The sequence below is a fragment of the Oncorhynchus kisutch genome, unplaced genomic scaffold (genome assembly GCF_002021735.2).
Source record: "Oncorhynchus kisutch isolate 150728-3 unplaced genomic scaffold, Okis_V2 scaffold3972, whole genome shotgun sequence".
Lineage (NCBI taxonomy): Eukaryota > Metazoa > Chordata > Actinopteri > Salmoniformes > Salmonidae > Oncorhynchus > Oncorhynchus kisutch.
In genome coordinates, this window is record NW_022265917.1 from 47,501 (window position 1) to 68,975 (window position 21,475).

General features: G+C 43.9%; 1 pseudogene; it reads left to right on the plus strand.

The window, feature by feature from the left end:
• LOC116372940 (WD repeat-containing protein 19-like) overlaps nt 1–497 on the plus strand; it is a 26,320-nt pseudogene extending 25,823 nt beyond the window's left edge.
• The last annotated feature ends 20,978 nt before the right edge of the window (nt 498–21,475 follow it).

Genomic DNA, 21,475 nt, shown 5'->3' on the forward strand with positions numbered 1-21,475 from the left:
GAAGCCACGTGTCTTCTACCGTTCTACCACATAATACCCATAACACCTAGCGGTCAAACAGGGAAATGGTTCCGGTGTCTGGAACGGAAACAATGGAAGCCATGTGTTTAATTACCTTCACACTCATTCCTCTCAGGACATGACCAAGATCCCGTCCTCCCGGATTAAGGAGCTACCAACCTCCTGTGATAGGGGAACGGGAGCCAGGGACATAATCCACTCCTCCATGTTTCTCTACCACCTGTTAAACTGTTGATATAGACAGCTGTAGACGTCCTCCTCCTCCTCCATGTTTCTCTACCACCTGTTAAACTGTTGATATAGACAGCTGTAGACGTCCTCCTCCTCCTCCATGTTTCTCTACCACCTGTCAAACTGTTGATATAGACAGCTGTAGACGTCCTCCTCCTCCTCCATGTTTCTGTACCACCTGTTAAACTGTTGATATAGACAGCTGTAGACGTCCTCCTCCATGTTTCTCTACCACCTGTTAAACTGTTGATATAGACAGCTGTAGACGTCCTCCTCCTCCTCCATGTTTCTCTACCACCTGTTAAACTGTTGATATAGACAGCTGTAGACGTCCTCCTCCTCCTCCATGTTTCTCTACCACCTGTTAAACTGTTGATATAGACAGCTGTAGACGTCCTCCTCCTCCTCCATGTTTCTCTACCACCTGTTAAACTGTTGATATAGACAGCTGTAGACGTCCTCCTCCTCCATGTTTCTCTACCACCTGTTAAACTGTTGATATAGACAGCTGTAGACGTCCTCCTCCTCCTCCATGTTTCTGTACCACCTGTTAAACTGTTGATATAGACAGCTGTAGACGTCCTCCTCCTCCATGTTTCTCTACCACCTGTTAAACTGTTGATATAAACAGCTGTAGACGTCCTCCTCCTCCTCCATGTTTCTCTACCACCTGTTAAACTGTTGATATAGACAGCTGTAGACGTCCTCCTCCTCCTCCATGTTTCTCTACCACCTGTTAAACTGTTGATATAGACAGCTGTAGACGTCCTCCTCCTCCTCCATGTTTCTCTACCACCTGTTAAACTGTTGATATAGACAGCTGTAGACGTCCTCCTCCTCCTCCATGTTTCTCTACCACCTGTCAAACTGTTGATATAGACAGCTGTAGACGTCCTCCTCCTCCTCCATGTTTCTCTACCACCTGTTAAACTGTTGATATAGACAGCTGTAGACGTCCTCCTCCTCCTCCATGTTTCTCTACCACCTGTTAAACTGTTGATATAGACAGCTGTAGACGTCCTCCTCCTCCTCCATGTTTCTCTACCACCTGTTAAACTGTTGATATAGACAGCTGTAGACGTCCTCCTCCTCCATGTTTCTCTACCACCTGTTAAACTGTTGATATAGACAGCTGTAGACGTCCTCCTCCTCCTCCATGTTTCTCTACCACCTGTTAAACTGTTGATATAGACAGCTGTAGACGTCCTCCTCCTCCTCCATGTTTCTGTACCACCTGTTAAACTGTTGATATAGACAGCTGTAGACGTCCTCCTCCTCCATGTTTCTCTACCACCTGTTAAACTGTTGATATAAACAGCTGTAGACGTCCTCCTCCTCCTCCATGTTTCTCTACCACCTGTTAAACTGTTGATATAGACAGCTGTAGACGTCCTCCTCCTCCTCCATGTTTCTGTACCACCTGTTAAACTGTTGATATAGACAGCTGTAGACGTCCTCCTCCTCCATGTTTCTCTACCACCTGTTAAACTGTTGATATAAACAGCTGTAGACGTCCTCCTCCTCCTCCATGTTTCTCTACCACCTGTTAAACTGTTGATATAGACAGCTGTAGACGTCCTCCTCCTCCTCCATGTTTCTCTACCACCTGTTAAACTGTTGATATAGACAGCTGTAGACGTCCTCCTCCTCCTCCATGTTTCTCTACCACCTGTCAAACTGTTGATATAGACAGCTGTAGACGTCCTCCTCCTCCTCCATGTTTCTCTACCACCTGTCAAACTGTTGATATAGACAGCTGTAGACGTCCTCCTCCTCCATGTTTCTCTACCACCTGTTAAACTGTTGATATAGACAGCTGTAGACGTCCTCCTCCTCCTCCATGTTTCTCTACCACCTGTTAAACTGTTGATATAGACAGCTGTAGACGTCCTCCTCCTCCATGTTTCTCTACCACCTGTTAAACTGTTGATATAGACAGCTGTAGACGTCCTCCTCCTCCTCCATGTTTCTCTACCACCTGTTAAACTGTTGATATAGACAGCTGTAGACGTCCTCCTCCTCCTCCATGTTTCTCTACCACCTGTTAAACTGTTGATATAGACAGCTGTAGACGTCCTCCTCCTCCTCCATGTTTCTGTACCACCTGTTAAACTGTTGATATAGACAGCTGTAGACGTCCTCCTCCTCCATGTTTCTCTACCACCTGTTAAACTGTTGATATAAACAGCTGTAGACGTCCTCCTCCTCCTCCATGTTTCTCTACCACCTGTTAAACTGTTGATATAGACAGCTGTAGACGTCCTCCTCCTCCTCCATGTTTCTCTACCACCTGTTAAACTGTTGATATAGACAGCTGTAGACGTCCTCCTCCTCCTCCATGTTTCTCTACCACCTGTTAAACTGTTGATATAGACAGCTGTAGACGTCCTCCTCCTCCTCCATGTTTCTCTACCACCTGTCAAACTGTTGATATAGACAGCTGTAGACGTCCTCCTCCTCCTCCATGTTTCTCTACCACCTGTCAAACTGTTGATATAGACAGCTGTAGACGTCCTCCTCCTCCATGTTTCTCTACCACCTGTTAAACTGTTGATATAGACAGCTGTAGACGTCCTCCTCCTCCTCCATGTTTCTCTACCACCTGTTAAACTGTTGATATAGACAGCTGTAGACGTCCTCCTCCTCCATGTTTCTCTACCACCTGTTAAACTGTTGATATAGACAGCTGTAGACGTCCTCCTCCTCCTCCTCCTCCATGTTTCTCTACCACCTGTTAAACTGTTGATATAGACAGCTGTAGACGTCCTCCTCCTCCTCCATGTTTCTCTACCACCTGTTAAACTGTTGATATAGACAGCTGTAGACGTCCTCCTCCTCCTCCATGTTTCTCTACCACCTGTTAAACTGTTGATATAGACAGCTGTAGACGTCCTCCTCCTCCTCCATGTTTCTCTACCACCTGTTAAACTGTTGATATAGACAGCTGTAGACGTCCTCCTCCTCCTCCATGTTTCTCTACCACCTGTCAAACTGTTGATATAGACAGCTGTAGACGTCCTCCTCCTCCTCCATGTTTCTCTACCACCTGTCAAACTGTTGATATAGACAGCTGTAGACGTCCTCCTCCTCCTCCATGTTTCTCTACCACCTGTTAAACTGTTGATATAGACAGCTGTAGACGTCCTCCTCCTCCATGTTTCTCTACCACCTGTTAAACTGTTGATATAGACAGCTGTAGACGTCCTCCTCCTCCTCCATGTTTCTCTACCACCTGTTAAACTGTTGATATAGGCAGCTGTAGACCATTGTTATTTTAACTTATGTACTCTACATATCTGCATTGTTTTCCATTAATTAATTAATGTTGACGATGTTAAAAATATGAATATTAAATATGAATATTAAATATATTTTTGCTCTTGTGAAGGAGTTTGACTGTCTGAAATATTACAAGGTTAACAATGAATATAGTCCATAGAGATGGATAGAGGACTCATCTTTGTATCTGTTCCATAGAGCACAACAGTGGAGGTGTGTCATAATGCCCATAAAACCTAGCGGTCAAACCTGTCCACCATTCAATCAATCAATCAAATGTATTTATAAAGCCCTTTTTACATCAGCTGATATCTCAAAGTGCTGTACAGAAACCCAGCCTAATACCCCCAAAAGCAAGCAATGCAGGTGTAGAAGCATGGTGGCTAGGAAAAAACTCCCTAGAAAGGCCGGAACCCAGGAAGAAACCAGGCTCTGAAGGGTGGCCCGTCCTCTTTTGGCTGTGCCGAGTGGAGATTATAACATAACATGGCCAAGATGTTCAAATGTTCATAGATGACCAGCATGGTTAGATATTAATAATCACAGTGGTTGTAGAGGGTGCAGCAAGTCAGCACATCACATGTCAGCACATCACATCAGGCCAGTTGGCTTTTCATAGCCGATCATTCAGAGTTAGAGACAGCAGGGAGAGAGTGTGTTGAAAACAGCAGGTCTGGGACAGGTAGCACGTCCAGTGAACAGGTCAGGGTTCCATAGCCGCAGGCAGAACAGTTGAAACTGGAGCAGCAGCACGACCAGGTGGACTGGGGACAACGAGGAATCATCAGGCCAGGTAGTCCTAAGGCGTGGTCCTAGGGCTCAGGTCCTCCGAGAGAGAGAAAGAAGGAGAGAATTAGAGAGAGCACACTTAAATTCACACAGGACACCGAATAGGACAGGAGAAGTACTCCAGATATAACAAACTGACCCTAGCCCCCCCCCGACACAAACTACTGCAGCATAAATACTGGAGGCTGAGACAGGAGGGGTCGGGAAACACTGTGGCTCCGTCCGAGGACACCCCCGGACAGGGCCAAACAGGAAGGATATAACCCCACCCACTTTGCCAAAGCACAGCCACCACCACACTAAAAAGATATCTTCAAACCACCAACTTACTGCCCTGAGACATGGCCGAGTATAGCCCATGAAGATATCCCCCACGGCACGAACCCGAGAGGGGCACCAAACCTGGACAGGAAGATCACGTCAGTGACTAGAAAATATTTTTTTAAACTGGGTTAAGGTTTGGCTTTTTCAAGAGAGACTTTATTAATGCCACTTTTAGTAAGCTTGGTACACATCCGGTGTGTTACGCGGAGTGGAACAGGGGAACCCAAGAGCATCCTCAGACGAGGAGACTGGGATGAAGTAACCAAGGTATTTATTGAAACACAGGGGGGAGATGGAGTGCAGGTCAGGGGAAGCTCGGGCGGGTCACTGGAAACCGGGTGGCGGCTGGAGTGAGAGGGGTTGGGACAGGATAAGCAGGTCTGCAGGGAAATCCAAGGGAGTAGTAGAGTGGGGAATACAGGACAGAGTAGCAGGATGACAAGACGTGGGACTGGAGACAGGGACCAGAGTCAGAGAGGGCAGAACTGTAGCGGAGAGGAAAACAGTGTCAGGTAAGGAAAACAGGCACAACAGCATCTGAATAGTAACAAACGGCTAGAAACGTAGACTGACTGAGCAGAGATTACGATCTGGCAGTATGGAAGTGGCAGGGCTGAGTATTAGTAGAGGTCTTGGTTATGGAACAGGTTGCAGCTGGTGGGAACCTGCTCTGACTCCAGCACACCTGTCTCCAACCACACAATCACATAGAGAGAGAGAGAGGGAAAGAGCTCTGGGGGAGGTGGAAGGTCAAGGAGACACAGGATGAGCAGCAGAGAGCGTTGAAGGAGCAGATGTGACACGGTGGATAGGATGGCCAATAGGATGGCCAAGTAGTTTAGTTGGAATAGGGTCCAGTAGGCAGCTTGAAGGTTTAGAGGCCATTACTATTTTCATGAATGTGTCACTTGAGTGTCGCCCTTGATCCTAGGTCCTGGCAGAGTTGTGCTGACTCAGGACAACTGAGCTTTGGAGGAATACGCAGATTTAAAGAGGAGTCCGTAATTTTCTTTCTAATGATCATGATCTTTTCGTCAAAAAAGTTCATGAATTTACCACTGCTGAATTGAAAACCATCCTCTCTTGGGGAATGTTGCTTCTTAGTTGGCTTTGCAACAGTATCAAAAATACATTTTGGATTGTTCTTATTCTCCTCAATTAAGTTGGTAAAATAGGATGATCAAGCAGCAGTGAGGGCTCTTCGATAAATCACGGTACTGTCTTTCCAAGCTAGTCGGAAGACTTCCAGTTTGGTGTGGCGCCATTTCCGTTCCAATTTTCTGGAAGCTTGAAAAAGAGAGAAGACAGAAACACAATCATTTTTTGGGGGGGAATTGAAATTTAGGGGGGTTGGAATTTGGGGTGGGGGGTGAAATTTGGGGTGGGGGGTGATTTTTTTGGGGGGGGAGGTTGACATTTTGGGGGGGGGGGGTAAAATTGCTATCATAAGTGTTAGCAACGCGTCCGCCTTTGCGGGGGATATAGTCTCCCCCCTTTGCAGGGGATTTAGCCTCCCCCCTTTGCGAGGGATATAGCCTCCCCCCTTTGCGGGGGATATAGACTCCCCCCTTTGCGGGGGATATAGACTCCCCCCTTTGCGGGGGATATAGTCTCCCCCCTTTGCGGGGGAAATAGTCTCCCCCCTTTGTGGGGGATATAGTCTCCCCCCTTTGCGGGAGATATATACTCCCCCCTTTGCGGGGGATATAGCCTCCCCCCTTTGCGGGGGATATAGTCTCCCCCCTTTGCGGGGGATATAGAATCCTCCCTTTGCGGGGGATATAGTCTCCCCCCTTTGCGGGGGATATAGACTCCCCCCTTTGCGGGGGATATAGTCTCCCCCCTTTGCGGGGGATATAGACTCCCCCCTTTGCGGGGGATATAGACTCCCCCCTTTGCGGGGGATATAGCCTCCCCCCTTTGCGGGGGATATAGTCTCCCACCTTTGCAGGGGATATAGAATCCTCCCTTTGCGGGGGATATAGTCTCCCCCCTTTGCGGGGGATATAGACTCCTCCCTTTGCAGGGGATATAGTTTCCCCCCTTTGCGGGGGATATAGTCTCCCCCTTTGCAGGGGATATAGTCTCCCCCCTTTGCGGGGGATATAGTCTCCCCCCTTTGCAGGGGATATAGTCTCCCCCCTTTGCGGGGGATATAGCCTCCCCCCTTTGCAGGGGATATAGTCTCCCCCCTTTGCAGGGGATATAGTCTCCCCCCTTTGCGGGGGATATAGTCTCTAGTGTATCCAGGAGGAGAGGCCTCATTTAACACTTTTTCAGTCTGGCCAATCACGTGTTTCAGTGATTGGTCATGTTTCAGTCTGGCCAATCACGTGTTTCAGTGATTGGTCATGTTTCAGTCTGGCCAATCACGTGTTTCAGTGATTGGTCATGTTTCAGTCTGGCCAATCACGTGTTTCAGTGATTGGTCATGTTTCAGTCTGGCCAATCACGTGTTTCAGTGATAGGTCATGTTTCAGTCTGGCCAATCACTTGTTTCAGTGATTGGTCATGTTTCAGTCTGGCCAATCACGTGTTTCAGTGATAGGTCATGTTTCAGTCTGGCCAATCACGTGTTTCAGTGATTGGTCATGTTTCAGTCTGGCCAATCATGTGTTTCAGTGATTGGTCATGTTTCAGTCTGGCCAATCACGTGTTTCAGTGATTGGTCATGTTTCAGTCTGGCCAATCACGTGCTTCAGTGATTGGTCATGTTTCAGTCTGGCCAATCACGTGTTTCAGTGATTGGTCATGTTTCAGTCTGGCCAATCACGTGTTTCAGTGATTGGTCATGTTTCAGTCTGGCCAATCACGTGTTTCAGTGATTGGTCATGTTTCAGTCTGGCCAATCACGTGTTTCAGTGATTGGCCATGTTTCTGTCAGGCCAATCACGTGTTTCAGTGATAGGTCATGTTTCAGTCAGGCCAATCACGTGTTTCAGTGATAGGTCATGTTTCAGTCTGGCCAATCACGTGTTTCAGTGATTGGTCATGTTTCAGTCTGGCCAATCACGTGTTTCAGTGATTGGTCATGTTTCAGTCTGGCCAATCACGTGTTTCAGTGATTGGTCATGTTTCAGTCTGGCCAATCACGTGTTTCAGTGATAGGTCATGTTTCAGTCTGGCCAATCACTTGTTTCAGTGATTGGTCATGTTTCAGTCTGGCCAATCACGTGTTTCAGTGATTGGTCATGTTTCAGTCTGGCCAATCATGTGTTTCAGTGATTGGTCATGTTTCAGTCTGGCCAATCACGTGTTTCAGTGATTGGTCATGTTTCAGTCTGGCCAATCACGTGTTTCAGTGATTGGTCATGTTTCAGTCTGGCTAATCACGTGTTTCAGTGATTGGTCATGTTTCAGTCTGGCCAATCACGTGTTTCAGTGATTGGTCATGTTTCAGTCTGGCCAATCACGTGTTTCAGTGATAGGTCATGTTTCAGTCAGGCCAATCACGTGTTTCAGTGATAGGTCATGTTTCAGTCTGGCCAATCACGTGTTTCAGTGATTGGTCATGTTTCAGTCTGGCCAATCACGTGTTTCAGTGATTGGTCATGTTTCAGTCTGGCCAATCACGTGTTTCAGTGATTGGTCATGTTTCAGTCTGGCCAATCACGTGTTTCAGTGATTGGCCATGTTTCTGTCAGGCCAATCACGTGTTTCAGTGATAGGTCATGTTTCAGTCAGGCCAATCACGTGTTTCAGTGATAGGTCATGTTTCAGTCTGGCCAATCACGTGTTTCAGTGATAGGTCATGTTTCAGTCTGGCCAATCACGTGTTTCAGTGATTGGTCATGTTTCAGTCTGGCCAATCACGTGTTTCAGTGATTGGTCATGTTTCAGTCTGGCCAATCACGTGTTTCAGTGATAGGTCATGTTTCAGTCTGGCCAATCACGTGTTTCAGTGATTGGTCATGTTTCAGTCTGGCCAATCACGTGTTTCAGTGATTGGTCATGTTTCAGTCTGGCCAATCACGTGTTTCAGTGATTGGTCATGTTTCAGTCTGGCCAATCACGTGTTTCAGTGATTGGTCATGTTTCAGTCTGGCCAATCACGTGTTTCAGTGATTGGTCATGTTTCAGTCTGGCCAATCACGTGTTTCAGTGATTGGTCATGTTTCAGTCTGGCCAATCACGTGTTTCAGTGATTGGCCATGTTTCTGTCAGGCCAATCACGTGTTTCAGTGATAGGTCATGTTTCAGTCAGGCCAATCACGTGTTTCAGTGATAGGTCATGTTTCAGTCTGGCCAATCACGTGTTTCAGTGATAGGTCATGTTTCAGTCTGGCCAATCACGTGTTTCAGTGATTGGTCATGTTTCAGTCTGGCCAATCACGTGTTTCAGTGATAGGTCATGTTTCAGTCTGGCCAATCACGTGTTTCAGTGATTGGTCATGTTTCAGTCTGGCCAATCACGTGTTTCAGTGATTGGTCATGTTTCAGTCTGGCCAATCACGTGTTTCAGTGATAGGTCATGTTTCAGTCTGGCCAATCACGTGTTTCAGTGATAGGTCATGTTTCAGTCTGGCCAATCACGTGTTTCAGTGATTGGTCATGTTTCAGTCTGGCCAATCACGTGTTTCAGTGATAGGTCATGTTCAGTCTGGCCAATCACGTGTTTCAGTGATAGGTCATGTTTCAGTCTGGCCAATCACGTGTTTCAGTGACTGGTCATGTTTCAGTCTGGCCAATCACACCATTCATTTTTTTCCTCATAGCGGAAATATAAGGTGGGAGGCAGGGGTGGTGGGAGGAGGAGGAGGAGGGAGGGGTGGAGCCCCATGAAGTGGTGCAAGGAGGAGGAGGAGGAGGAGGGAGGAGGAGGAGGGAGGGGTTGTGGAAGGAGTGGGGAGGAAGGGTTGTTGGGAGGAGGAGGAGGAGGGAGGGGTGGAGCCCATGAAGTGGTGCAAGGAGGAGGAGGAGGAGGAGGAGGAGGAGGGAGGGGTGGAGCCCATGAAGTGGTGCAAGGAGGAGGAGGAGGAGGAGGGAGGGGTGGTGGGAGGAGGAGGAGGAGGGAGGGGTGGAGCCCATGAAGTGGTGCAAGGAGGAGGAGGAGGGAGGAGGAGGAGGGAGGGGTGGTGGAAGGAGTGGGGAGGAAGGGTTGTTGGGAGGAGGAGGAGGGAGGGGTGGAGCCCATGAAGTGGTGCAAGGAGGAGGAGGAGGAGGAGGGAGGGGGTGGAGCCCATGAAGTGGTGCAAGGAGGAGGAGGAGGAGGAGGGAGGGGTGGTGGGAGGAGGAGGAGGAGGGAGGGGTGGTGGAAGGAGGAGGAGGGAGGGGTGGAGCCCATGAAGTGGTGCAAGGAGGAGGAGGAGGAGGAGGGAGGGGTGGTGGGAGGAGGAGGAGGAGGAGGGGTGGTGGAAGGAGGAGGAGGAGGGAGGGGTGGAGCCCATGAAGTGGTGCAAGGAGGAGGAGGAGGAGGAGGGAGGAGGAGGAGGAGGAGGAGGGAGGGGTGGTGGAAGGAGGAGGAGGGAGGGGTGGTGGAAGGAGTGGGGAGGAAGGGTTGTTGGGAGGAGGAGGATGGAGGGGTGGTGGAAGGAGTGGGGAGGAAGGGTTGTTGGGAGGAGGAGGAGGGAGGGGTGGAGCCCATGAAGTGGTGCAAGGAGGAGGAGGAGGAGGGAGGGGTGGTGGAAGGAGGAGGAGGAGGGAGGGGTGGAGCCCATGAAGTGGTGCAAGGAGGAGGAGGAGGAGGAGGGAGGAGGAGGAGGAGGGAGGGGTGGTGGAAGGAGTGGGGAGGAAGGGTTGTTGGGAGGAGGAGGATGGAGGGGTGGTGGAAGGAGTGGGGAGGAAGGGTTGTTGGGAGCAGGTTTTGGGAATGCTGTTCATGTTTAGTTTTTCTTCCCAGCAAGGTGGCTAAACAGGATGTGAGCAGTTCTGAGATGCTTCTGGGGGAAGTCTGTGCCTCTGGGTTACTGGGGACTTTATAAATAAATCAAATGTTATTTGTGAAATGCTGAATACAACAGGTGTAGTAGACCTCACAGTGAAATGCTGAATACAACAGGTGTAGTAGACCTGACAGTGAAATGCTGAATACAACAGGTGTAGTAGACCTCACAGTGAAATGCTGAATACAACAGGTGTAGTAGACCTCACAGTGAAATGCTGAATACAACAGGTGTAGTAGACCTCACAGTGAAATGCTGAATACAACAGGTGTAGTAGACCTGACAGTGAAATGCTGAATACAACAGGTGTAGTAGACCTTACAGTGAAATGCTGAATACAACAGGTGTAGTAGACCTGACAGTGAAATGCTGAATACAACAGGTGTAGTAGACCTGACAGTGAAATGCTGAATACAACAGGTGTAGTAGACCTTACAGTGAAATGCTGAATACAACAGGTGTAGTAGACCTGACAGTGAAATGCTGAATACAACAGGTGTAGTAGACCTCACAGTGAAAATGCTGAATACAACAGGTGTAGTAGACCTTACAGTGAAATGCTGAATACAACAGGTGTAGTAGACCTGACAGTGAAATGCTGAATACAACAGGTGTAGTAGACCTCACAGTGAAATGCTGAATACAACAGGTGTAGTAGACCTTACAGTGAAATGCTGAATACAACAGGTGTAGTAGACCTTACAGTGAAATGCTGAATACAACAGGTGTAGTAGACCTTACAGTGAAATGCTGAATACAACAGGTGTAGTAGACCTTACAGTGAAATGCTGAATACAACAGGTGTAGTAGACCTCAGTGAAATGCTGAATACAACAGGTGTAGTAGACCTCACAGTGAAATGCTGAATACAACAGGTGTAGTAGACCTCACAGTGAAATGCTGAATACAACAGGTGTAGTAGACCTGACAGTGTAATGCTGAATACAACAGGTGTAGTAGACCTGACAGTGAAATGCTGAATACAACAGGTGTAGTAGACCTGACAGTGAAATGCTGAATACAACAGGTGTAGTAGACCTTACAGTGAAATGCTGAATACAACAGGTGTAGTAGACCTTACAGTGAAATGCTGAATACAACAGGTGTAGTAGACCTCACAGTGAAATGCTGAATACAACAGGTGTAGTAGACCTCACAGTGAAATGCTGAATACAACAGGTGTAGTAGACCTTACAGTGAAATGCTGAATACAACAGGTGTAGTAGACCTTACAGTGAAATGCTGAATACAACAGGTGTAGTAGACCTCACAGTGAAATGCTGAATACAACAGGTGTAGTAGACCTGACAGTGAAATGCTGAATACAACAGGTGTAGTAGACCTTACAGTGAAATGCTGAATACAACAGGTGTAGTAGACCTTACAGTGAAATGCTGAATACAACAGGTGTAGTAGACCTCACAGTGAAATGCTGAATACAACAGGTGTAGTAGACCTCACAGTGAAATGCTGAAAACAACAGGTGTAGTAGACCTGACAGTGAAATGCTGAATACAACAGATGTAGTAGACCTTACAGTGAAATGCTGAATACAACAGGTGTAGTAGACCTCACAGTGAAATGCTGAATACAACAGGTGTAGTAGACCTCACAGTGAAATGCTGAATACAACAGGTGTAGTAGACCTCACAGTGAAATGCTGAATACAACAGGTGTAGTAGACCTCACAGTGAAATGCTGAATACAACAGGTGTAGTAGACCTTACAGTGAAATGCTGAATACAACAGGTGTAGTAGACCTGACAGTGAAATGCTGAATACAACAGGTGTAGTAGACCTGACAGTGAAATGCTGAATACAACAGGTGTAGTAGACCTCACAGTGAAATGCTGAATACAACAGGTGTAGTAGACCTGACAGTGAAATGCTGAATACAACAGGTGTAGTAGACCTGACAGTGAAATGCTGAATACAACAGGTGTAGTAGACCTGACAGTGAAATGCTGAATACAACAGGTGTAGTAGACCTCACAGTGAAATACTGAATACAACAGGTGTAGTAGACCTTACAGTGAAATGCTGAATACAACAGGTGTAGTAGACCTGACAGTGAAATGCTGAATACAACAGGTGTAGTAGACCTGACAGTGAAATGCTGAATACAACAGGTGTAGTAGACCTGACAGTGAAATGCTGAATACAACAGGTGTAGTAGCCCTCACAGTGAAATGCTGAATACAACAGGTGTAGTAGACCTCACAGTGAAATGCTGAATACAACAGGTGTAGTAGACCTGACAGTGAAATGCTGAATACAACAGGTGTAGTAGACCTTACAGTGAAATGCTGAATACAACAGGTGTAGTAGACCTTACAGTGAAATGCTGAATACAACAGGTGTAGTAGACCTCACAGTGAAATGCTGAATACAACAGGTGTAGTAGACCTCACAGTGAAATGCTGAATACAACAGGTGTAGTAGACCTGACAGTGAAATGCTGAATACAACAGGTGTAGTAGACCTCACAGTGAAATGCTGAATACAACAGGTGTAGTAGACCTGTTAAGCCAAAAATGCGTAGGTAAAGAATAAAAATGACAAATAGTTAAAGAGCAGCAGTCAAATAACAGTAGCGATATATACAGGTGGTACCGGTACAGAGTCAATGTGGGGGGGGCACCGGTTAGTCAAGGTAATTGAGGTAATATGTACATGTAGGTAGAGTTAAAGTGACTATGCATAGATAATAAACAGAGAGTAGCAGCAGCATAAAAGAGTGTGTGTGTGGGGGGGGGGGGGGGTTCTACGCTGTGTGTTTATGGGTAAGGTTGGGCCCTGACTGTTTGTTTTGTTAAGAGGATTCTAGAACAGGTCAGTTGGATTCTTACTGTCACATGAGGATTCTAGAACAGGTCAGTTTGTATCTTACTGTCACATGAGGATTCTAGAACAGGTCAGTTGGTATCTTACTGTCACATGAGGATTCTGGAACAGGTCAGTTGGTATCTTACTGTCACATGAGGATTCTAGAACAGGTCGGATGGTTTCTTACTGTCACATGAGGATTCTAGAACAGGTCGGATGGTTTCTTACTGTCACATGAGGATTCTAGAACAGGTCGGATGGTTTCTTACTGTCACATGAGGATTCTAGAACAGGTCGGATGGTTTCTTACTGTCACATGAGGATTCTAGAACAGGTCATTTGGTTTCTTACTGTCACATGAGGATTCTAGAACAGGTCGGTTGGTTTCTTACTGTCACATGAGGATTCTAGAACAGGTCGGTTGGTTTCTTACTGTCACATGCGGATTCTAGAACAGGTCCGTTGTATTCTGGTGATCTGAGTCAGACCTATTATTTAATATATGCTGTTGAATATCCCGTGTTTCATGACCTGAAATAAAAAATCTCAGAAATGTTCCATACGCACAAAAAACATGTTTCAAATGTGTTTACATCCCTGTTAGTGAGCATTTCTCCTTTTTCAAGACAATCCATCCACCTGACAGGTGTGGCATATCAAGAAGCTGAATAAACAGCGTGATCATTACACAGGTGCACCTTGTGCTGGGGGACAATAAAAGGCCACTTTAAAATGTGCATCGTTGTCACACAACACATGGCCACAGATGTCTCATGTTTTGAGGGAACGTGCAATTGGCATGTTGACTGCAGGAATGTCCACCAGAGCTGTTGCCAGATAATTAAATGTTGATTTCTCTACCATAAGCCGCCTCCAACATCGTTTTAGAGAATATAGAGGTAAAGTTCTATAGACCATTCACTAGAGGTTTAGTATGGAGAACTGTAATCATGCTGCTCTATCTGACAGTATAGAGAACTGTAATCATGCTGCTCTATCTGACAGTATAGAGAACTGTAATCGTGCTGCTCTATCTGACAGTATAGAGAACTGTAATCATGCTGCTCTATCTGACAGTATAGAGAACTGTAATCATGCTGCTCTATCTGACAGTATAGAGAACTGTAATCATGCTGCTCTATCTGACAGTATAGAGAACTGTAATCATGCTGCTCTATCTGACAGTATAGAGAACTGTAATCATGCTGCTCTATCTGACAGTATAGAGAACTGTAATCATGCTGCTCTATCTGACAGTATAGAGAACTGTAATCATGCTGCTCTATCTGACAGTATAGAGAACTGTAATCATGCTGCTCTATCTGACAGTATAGAGAACTGTAATCATGCTGCTCTATCTGACAGTATAGAGAACTGTAATCATGCTGCTCTATCTGACAGTATAGAGAACTGTAATCATGCTGCTCTATCTGACAGTATAGAGAACTGTAATCATGCTGCTCTATCTGACAGTATAGAGAACTGTAATCATGCTGCTCTATCTGACAGTATGGAGAACTGTAATCATGCTGCTCTATCTGACAGTATAGAGAACTGTAATCATGCTGCTCTATCTGACAGTATAGAGAACTGTAATCATGCTGCTCTATCTGACAGTATAGAGAACTGTAATCATGCTGCTCTATCTGACAGTATAGAGAACCCCCCTACTCTGTCAGATCTCAGCCTTGTCTCAGGGTAGTAAGATAGTGGTCTGTTGATATCCCTCTAGTGGTGTTGGGGCTGTGGGCATCCTGCCTGGTTGGCCCTGTCCAGAGGTAACTTTAGACGGGGCCCTGAACCCCCCTGTCTCAGAGCCCAGTATCTATGTTGCATAGCCAGGGAGTTAAGGCCAGTCTGTCTGATCTGGGGCCCTGAACCCCCCTGTCTCAGAGCCCAGTATCTATGTTGCATAGCCAGGGAGTTAAGGCCAGTCTGTCTGATCTGGGGCCCTGAACCCCCCTGTCTCAGAGCCCAGTATCTATGTTGCATAGCCAGGGAGTTAAGGTCAGTCTGTCTAATCTGTGTGTTCATAGGTATGCTCCCAGCCTGTCCAACTGGTTTCTATCTCTGCTCCTGGGGGCAACCACACCATGCTGCTGATTCAGTTTCTGCTGTTCTACCTGTTCACGGGACCTTAGTAGCCGCATACTCTTAAATCTCTATCTGGTACACCCAGAAAAGGACTGGCCACCCATCAGAGCCTGGTTCCTCTCTAGGTTTCTAATCTCCACCAGGCACAGCCAGAAGAGGACTGGCCCACCCCTCATAGCCTGGATCCTCTCTAGGTTTCTAATCTCCACCAAGCACAGCCAGAAGAGGACTGGCCCACCCCTCAGAGCCTGGTTCCTCTGGTCTACCCAGTATAGCCAGAAGAGGACTGGCCACCCATCAGAGCCTGGTTCCTCTCTAGGTTTCTAATCTCCACCAGGCACAGCCAGAAGAGGACTGGCCCACCCCTCAGAGCCTGGTTTCTCTCTAGGTTTCTAATCTCCACCCGGCACAGCCAGAAGAGGACTGGCCCACCCCTCAGAGCCTGGTTCCTCTCTAGGTTTCTAATCTCCACCAGGCACAGCCAGAAGAGGACTGGCCCACCCCTCAGAGCCTGGTTCCTCTCTAGGTTTCTAATCTCCACCAGGCACAGCCAGAAGAGGACTGGCCCCACCCCTCAGAGCCTGGTTCCTCTGGTCTACCCAGTACAGCCAGAAGAGGACTGGCCACCCCTCATAGCCTGGTTCCTCTCTAGGTTTCTAATCTCCACCAGGCACAGCCAGAAGAGGACTGGCCACCCCTCAGAGCATGGTTCCTCTCTAGGTTTCTAATGTCCACCAGGCACAGCCAGAAGAGGTCTGGCCACCCCTCAGAGCCTGGTTCCTCTCTAGGTTTCTAATGTCCACCAGGCACAGCCAGAAGAGGACTGGCCACCCCTCAGAGCCTGGTTCCTCTCTAGGTTTCTAATATCCACCAGGCACAGCCAGAAGAGGACTGGCCCACCCCTCATAGCCTGGTTCCTCTCTAGGTTTCTAATCTCCACCAAGCACAGCCAGAAGAGGACTGGCCCACCCCTCAGAGCCTGGTTCCTCTGGTCTACCCAGTATAGCCAGAAGAGGACTGGCCACCCATCAGAGCCTGGTTCCTCTCTAGGTTTCTAATCTCCACCAGGCACAGCCAGAAGAGGACTGGCCCACCCCTCAGAGCCTGGTTTCTCTCTAGGTTTCTAATCTCCACCCGGCACAGCCAGAAGAGGACTGGCCCACCCCTCAGAGCCTGGTTCCTCTCTAGGTTTCTTCCTAGGTTCCTGCCTTTCTAGGGAGGTTTTTCCACTGTGCTTCTACAGCTGCATTCCTTCCTGTTTGGGGGTTTTATGTAATTTGTGACATCATCTGATGTCAGAAGGGCTTTATGAATAAATGTGATTGATCCCTCACTTTGTATTCGTTGTTTGTTTTCAGCTGGGTTTGAATAAACATCATAACACTGAGGGTGGTTTTAGTTTTTTTGTTATTAAGGGTCAGGAGTCAGTTTTTGATTGGTTAGTCGTTATGCGGGTCTTTTTTTTTTTTTTAAAGGTGTGATTGACGCTCATGAATGGCAGTGGTAAAACGAGTCCCGCAAGTTAGGGCCACACTGGTTGGTCAAGTCTCATTTTCTGTCATTGTACAAAACCCCCTCTGCCCAGGAGTTGATCATCTTTACTTCTCAGAAAGAGAGGAGAAGTTATTTGTGCATATTTTCTCATCTGAGTAGTCTACAGGTCCTTGCCGACACAACGTCTCTGATATTCTCAGGTAAGAAGCAGCTTCGGTGAATTTGATTGTCATGATTGCTTGTTCAAATTGTATATACATTTTTCTTCCTATTTCAAGACCTTAGTAGTCTCAGACCTAACTATGCAACTGAAAGCTCCATATGTTATTAACGGGATGCTATAGGTGTAAACCCATAGATGTAGGCTAACTGTTGCCATCTGTTATTAACGGGATGCTATAGGTGTAAACCCATAGATGTAGGCTAACTGATGCACTATAATGTATATGGGGGAAATGGGTGCCTAAGTAGTGCACTACACTCTATATGGGGAATAGGGTGCCTAAGTAGTGCACTACACTGTATATGGGGAATAGGGTGCCTAAGTAGTGCACTACACTGTATATGGGGAATAGGGTGCCTAAGTAGTGCACTACACTGTATATGGGGAATAGGGTGCCTAAGTAGTGCACTACACTGTATATGGGGAATAGGGTGCCTAAGTAGTGCACTATACTGTACATGGGGAATAGGGTGCCTAAGTAGTGCACTACACTGTATATGGGGAATAGGGTGCCTAAGTAGTGCACTACACTGTATATGGGGAATAGGGTGCCTAAGTAGTGCACTACACTGTATATAGGGAATAGGGTGCCTAAGCAGCAAACTATACTGTATATAGGGAATAGGGTGCCTAAGTAGTGCACTATACTGTATATGGGGAATAGGGTGCCTAAGTAGTGCACTACACTGTATATGGGGAATAGGGTGCCTAAGTAGTGCACTACACTGTATATGGGGAATAGGGTGCCTAAGTAGTGCACTATACTGTACATGGGGAATAGGGTGCCTAAGTAGTGCACTACACTGTATATGGGGAATAGGGTGCCTAAGTAGTGCACTACACTGTATATAGGGAATAGGGTGCCTAAGCAGCAAACTATACTGTATATAGGGAATAGGGTGCCTAAGTAGTGCACTATACTGTATATGGGGAATAGGGTGCCTAAGTAGTGCACTACACTGTATATGGGGAATAGGGTGCCTAAGTAGTGCACTATACTTTCCATAGGGAATAGGGTGCCTAAGTAGTGCACTACACTGTATATGGGGAATAGGGTGCCTAAGTAGTGCACTACACTGTATATGGGGAATAGGGTGCCTAAGTAGTGCACTACACTGTATATAGGGAATAGGGTGCCTAAGCAGCAAACTATACTGTATATAGGGAATAGGGTGCCTAAGTAGTGCACTATACTGTATATGGGGAATAGGGTGCCTAAGTAGTGCACTACACTGTATATGGGGAATAGGGTGCCTAAGTAGTGCACTACACTGTATATGGGGAATAGGGTGCCTAAGTAGTGCACTACACTGTATATGGGGAATAGGGTGCCTAAGTAGTGCACTACACTGTATATGGGGAATAGGGTGCCTAAGTAGTGCACTATACTGTACATGGGGAATAGGGTGCCTAAGTAGTGCACTACACTGTATATGGGGAATAGGGTGCCTAAGTAGTGCACTACACTGTATATGGGGAATAGGGTGCCTAAGTAGTGCACTACACTGTATATAGGGAATAGGGTGCCTAAGCAGCAAACTATACTGTATATAGGGAATAGGGTGCCTAAGTAGTGCACTATACTGTATATGGGGAATAGGGTGCCTAAGTAGTGCACTACACTGTATATGGGGAATAGGGTGCCTAAGTAGTGCACTACACTGTATATGGGGAATAGGGTGCCTAAGTAGTGCACTATACTGTACATGGGGAATAGGGTGCCTAAGTAGTGCACTACACTGTATATGGGGAATAGGGTGCCTAAGTAGTGCACTACACTGTATATAGGGAATAGGGTGCCTAAGCAGCAAACTATACTGTATATAGGGAATAGGGTGCCTAAGTAGTGCACTATACTGTATATGGGGAATAGGGTGCCTAAGTAGTGCACTACACTGTATATGGGGAATAGGGTGCCTAAGTAGTGCACTATACTTTCCATAGGGAATAGGGTGCCTAAGTAGTGCACTACACTGTATATGGGGAATAGGGTGCCTAAGTAGTGCACTACACTGTATATGGGGAATAGGGTGCCTAAGTAGTGCACTACACTGTATATAGGGAATAGGGTGCCTAAGCAGCAAACTATACTGTATATAGGGAATAGGGTGCCTAAGTAGTGCACTATACTGTATATGGGGAATAGGGTGCCTAAGTAGTGCACTATACTGTATATGGGGAATAGGGTGCCTAAGTAGTGCACTACACTGTATATGGGGAATAGGGTGCCTAAGTAGTGCACTACACTGTATATGGGGAATAGGGTGCCTAAGTAGTGCACTACACTGTATATGGGGAATAGGGTGCCTAAGTAGTGCACTATACTGTATATAGGGAATAGGGTGCCTAAGTAGTGCACTACACTGTATATGGGGAATAGGGTGCCTAAGTAGTGCACTATACTGTATATAGGGAATAGGGTGCCTAAGTAGTGCACTATACTGTATATGGGGAATAGGGTGCCTAAGTAGTGCACTATACTGTATATGGGGAATAGGGTGCCTAAGTATTGCACTATACTGTATATGGGGAATAGGGTGCCTAAGTAGTGCACTATACTGTATATGGGGAATAGGGTGCCTAAGCAGTGCACTATACTGTATATGGGGAATAGGGTGCCTAAGTAGTGCACTACACTTTTAGAAGGTTAAATACATAATAATAATGATAATAATAATAACAATAATAACAATAATAATAATAATAATAATAATGATAATAATAATAATAATAATAATAATAATAATAATAATAATAACAATAATAATAATAATAATAATAACAATAATAATAATAATAATAATGATGTTAATAATAATAATAATAATAATAATAACAATAATAATAATAATAATAATAATAACAATAATAACAATAATAATAATAATAATAATAATAATAACAATAATAATAATAACAATAATAATAATAATAATAATGATAATAATGATGTTAATAATAATAATAATAATGATATTAATAATAATAATAATAATAATGATAATAATGATGTTAATAATGTTGATAATAATAATGATATTAATAATAATAATAATGATAATAATAATAATAATTATAATTATATTAATAATAATAATAATGATAATAATGATGTTAATAATGTAGATAATAATAATAATAATAATTATAATAATAATAATAATGCTAATAATAATAATGATAATAATGATGTTAATAATGATGTTAATAATGTTGATAATAATAATAATAATAATAATAATTATAATAATAATAATAATGATAATAATAATAATAATACTAATAATAATGATAATAATAATAATAATAATGATAATAATGATGTTAATAATGTTGATAATAATAATGATAATAATAATAATGATGTTAATAATGATGTTAATAATGTTGATAATAATAATAATAATAATAATAATAATGATAATGATAATAATGATGTTAATAATGTTGATAATAATAATGATATTAATAATAATAATAATAATGATAATAATAATAATAATAATAATAATAATGATAATATTAATATTAATAATAATAATAATGATAATGATAATAATAATGATAATGATAATGATAATAATAATGATAATAATAATAATGATAATGATAATAATAATAATAATAATAATAATAATAATAATAATAATAATAATAATGATAATAATAATAATAATAATAATAATAATAACAATAATGATGTTAATAATGTAGATAATAATAATGATATTAATAATAATAATAATAATAATGATAATAATGATGTTAATAATGTTGATAATAATAATGATATTAATAATAATAATAATGATAATAATAATAATAATAATAATTATATTAATAATAATAATAATAATGATAATAATGATGTTAATAATGTAGATAATAATAATTATAATAATTATAATAATAATAATAATGCTAATAATAATAATGATAATAATGATGTTAATAATGATGTTAATAATGTTGATAATAATAATAATAATAATAATAATAATAATGATAATAATAATGATAATGATAATGATAATAATAATGATAATAATAATAATAATAATAATAATGATAATAATGATGTTAATAATGTTGATGATAATAATAATAATAATAATAATAATAATAATAATGATAATAATGATGTTAATAATGTTGATAATAATAATGATATTAATAATAATGATAATAATGATAATAATACAGTAATCTACAGTGAAAGCAGAGCAGAGGGCTGAAGACATTAGAAGCAGGCTGATAAGACATCTACTGCTAAACACAGAGGGGACACTGTTAATACAACTGAAGGTATTAT